Genomic DNA, 4,187 nt, shown 5'->3' on the forward strand with positions numbered 1-4,187 from the left:
TTTCAGTGTTCTGTCTACAGAGGGAAAACAAATAAACAAACATTCATGGATGGCATCACACACCTCAGCAGGAGCAATGAACTTCCCATCTATCTCCCCCCTCCCCCTAAAAAGCAATTTAATGCACCACTGGAGGTTGCCTATTAATTGGACTAGAAATAAAGTAGCCTGTGAGGGTTGGCCGGGGAAAACACAGTTTGTGTGCACGTGTGTGGGTACATATATATATATAAGCATTTACGTATATAATATTTCACCCACAAAGTAAACAAGCCACACTCATCATTTTCTAATTACAGAGCTGTTTCATAAACTGTAAATGCTAACATGGGAGAGGTAAATCATCGCAATTTAATTAATAAAACAGTTTAGACACTTAAACCCATATGTGCACCCCTGGGGGCACCACATCGATAACAGAAGCTTGCAGGCATATTTTAGAAATTGTATGCAATCATTTGCAGATCTTGTAGTCAATAATTGTTACAAACTGCAGTAACTCTTTTCTTGCTGTACCCGAGAAGAGAATATTCAGTTGTTCAATGTTCTTTACTTTTGGGATGGTCTCTTGGGGTCCCTAGGAGTGGAGGAGACCAGGGTTTCTTTCCCTGAATTTGAAGCACTAAATGGGCTCAGAAAACCCCTTTTCCAACCAAAGAGCAAAACGTGGGAAGTGAGACTCCTGGGAAAGCAGGAGCAGGATCCGCCCCCTTTCCTACCATTAAAGGGGGATGTAGAAGATTAAAAATGTCAGAGAATGGATTTCAACATTCAAATTCGTATATTTTTAGATCCTCTTTCTATTTTAACCTTTTAAAATTATGTCTATAAGACTCCCATAGAGGCCCTCCCCGGTGGTGCAGTGGTTAGGAATCTGCCTGCCAATGCAGGGGACACGGGTTCGAGTCCTGGTCCGGGAAGATCCCACATGCCGCAGAACAACTAAGCCCGTGTGCCACAACTACTGAGCCTGCGTGCCTAGGGCCCGTGTTCCGCAACAAGAGAAGCCACCGCAATGAGAAGCCCGCGCACCACAATGAAGAGTAGCCCCCGCTCGCCACAACTAGAGAAAGCCCGCACGCAGCAACGAAGACCCAACGCAGCCAAAAATAAATAAATTTATTTTTTTAAAAAAAGACTCCTATATATTATTGGCACGAATGTAAAATAGTGAAGTCAGTTTGGGAAACAGTTTAGCATCTTCTTAAAAAGTTAAATATAAATTTGCCATACAACCAGCAATTTCACTCCTAGGAATTTCCTGTTTCCTAAGAGAAATGGAAACAAGTCCACCAAAAAGCTTGATCATGAGTGTTCTCTCTGTTATCAGCATCCTGACATTTTTCTAATTTCCTCACATATACTGAATCTTCTCCTCCCCCCTACTCATCTCCAGTCCTTTGGTCCTGTTGAACTCCCAATCCACCCACCCTTCCATCCATCCATCCATCAGTCCATCTGTATGTCCATTCCATCCTAACCTCACTTGGCTCCTGTTACACTGTGGACCACCGTATTAACCCTTTTAGGGTGTGTTCCCCAGTACCCTGAGATACCCCATCCCCTCGTGCTTCTGCTGCGCCCTACATAATAGAGGCACTTAATAAATATCTGTTGACTGACTTCCCTTCTTGCCACTACCTACTGGTGGAGAAAGTAATACAACTGTCTTGATTGAGTCCATTAAAGCATGTTGAAATCTAATGTCAGCTAGGCTTGCTCCAGGATCCTCCCGTTCAACTCCAGATGACTTACAGTGACTCTCCAATAAGAGTGTAACACTTTCACACTCAATCCTGTCTGGGTTTAAAAAATACCAGGCTCCATTCCAGACCAGTTATTAAACCAGCATATCTTAAGGTCAGGAACAAGGCATCTGCATGTACAAAATCTCCTCAGGGGATTTTCGTGAGCAGCCAAAGTCCAGAAGCTCCCACCCCTGTTCCTATCTTCCTCACCTCAGTTGTGAGAGGAGCAAGATAGGTCCTCCTATGTTGTTGAGATGATGAAAGACCTCTGGTGTATGTTTCTTTAATCTCCCTTTTCAGTCTCTTAGAATATCTTTTCAGAGCAGAGGTAAGGAAATCATTTCTGTCAAGGGCCAGAGAGCAAACATTTTAGGCTTTCAGGTCAAGAGGAAATGTCCTCAACTCTTCCAGCAGCTGTGATCACAGTTAAATATTTTATATCTAAAAATGCAAAAAACACTTTTGGCTTGTGGGCCATACAAAAGCAAGCAGTGGCCGTAGTTGGAGAACCCCTGTTTTAGAGTCACTGATGATATGGTCGACAAATCCAAGGGATACTTTTGAAATGTTTTATAAATCTTGATCTTTGTGCAGCCCTTGATACCATCAGTCACTTTCCCCTTTTCAGGCTTGACTTTGATGTCATTAAACCACCTTGGTTATCCTACCTCTACCCTATTTTTTCTCTGTCCTGTGCACCAGCTCCTATGTTGTGTATGTGTGTGGATGTGCGTGTGGGCATACGTGTGTATCCCAAGCTGCTTCCATGGCGATGTTGTGAGTTAAGCTGCAGTCATACTTTTTTTTAATCCAGTTATACCCTCACCACTGGAGCCTGACATAGGCCACCCCAACTGCTCTGCGGATAGACTGCTCTCCTCAAGCTGTGTGGCTCCTGCAACGTAGGAAGAACGGTTCTGTCCCCCTCTGCAGCAAGCACTGCAACCCAAGGCTGCCTGACCCAGGGTTCACTGCTCCGCCTAATTGAAACCCAAGACCACAGCTATACAACCAGAATTGGTGAGAATAGCAGTGGCATGTCATGTTTGCATAGTACCCCACGCTGCCAAGGTTTGTACTTTATCAAGGTCAGTCGAATGAACAGAACTTACTTCCTAAGGAGGAAAAACCGACATAAAATGTGTACTGAGAATATTTGTCAGTTGCCCAATATATTCAAATGCCATATTGCCTCAAACTCTTCGTAGCAGGGACAGCTGTGCAGGGGAAACTACTCTTCCAGCTGGGAACTGAGCCGGGGAAAGAACCCTGGCCTGCTTTTGCAACTACTAAGCATTCTAATGAAGTTGACTTGATTTCCATTTTAACAATATCACACAAATGTACTACCTGGCACTTTTCCAATAACCGCTTGGACATCATTCATTTTGACACCCCCCATTGTTATGAAAAGCAGAATGAATAAAGCAGCATTCCAGGATGGGGCAGGGGAGGCGAACTGCTTTGAGTTTCAAAGCAGATAGCCCTGACACACCCTTTTGTGAGATGCAGGTTTCTCAAGACTGAAACTCTATGACGCACCTTCCCCATCCTCATGAACCTGAGTCCTGAGCTCTTCCTGCCCACCTGCCGTCCAAGACAGCTGTGTAATAATTAACACTCTGTATCTGATTCATCCATTCTGGAAGCCAAACAAATATACTTTCTGTACTACCAGAAGCAGGCAATCTTGATAAAATGGATTGTTTCAGGATACTTAACTTTCCTCTCCTGAACTAACCTGGTCAAGGCTCCTTGCTTCTTGGTCCCATGTCCTGATCAGAAAATGAAGAACTGATTCTGCTTCCCTATTGGCAACACCCACAGTGTTTAAATATGGCACCTAAAGGGTCTGATTATATTTTTTTGCTGTGCAGAAGCTTTTTAGTTTTATATAGTATCACTTGCTCATTTTTTATTTTGTTCTTTGTGCTTTAGGAGTCATATCCAAAAATTCATTGCCAAGACCATGTCAAGGAGATTTTTCTCATGTTTTCTTCTAAGAGTTTTATGGTTTCAGGTCTTACATGTAAATTTTTAATCATTTCATGTTAATTTTTGTGAGTGGTGTAAGAGGGAGGTCTGGTTTCATTTTTTTACATGTGAATACCCAATTTTCCCAGCACAATTCATTGAAGAGACTGTCTTTTCTCCACAGAGGATTCCTGGCTCCCTTGTCAAATATTAGTTGACCAAAAATGCTTGGGTTTATTTCTGGGCTCTTGATTTGGTTCCATTGGTCTATTTGCCTGTTTTTAATGCCAGTACCACACTGTTTTGATTATTATTGCTTTGTAGTATAGCTTAAAACCAAGACGTGTGATGCCTCCAGCTTTGATCTTCTTTCTCAGGATTGCATTGGCTCTTCAGGGTCTTTTGTGATTCCATATAGATTTTTTGGATTATTTTTTCTACTTCTCTTAAAAATGTCATTGGAAT

The sequence above is a fragment of the Kogia breviceps genome, chromosome 10 (assembly GCF_026419965.1).
Source record: "Kogia breviceps isolate mKogBre1 chromosome 10, mKogBre1 haplotype 1, whole genome shotgun sequence".
In the NCBI taxonomy this organism is placed as follows: Eukaryota; Metazoa; Chordata; class Mammalia; order Artiodactyla; family Physeteridae; genus Kogia; species Kogia breviceps.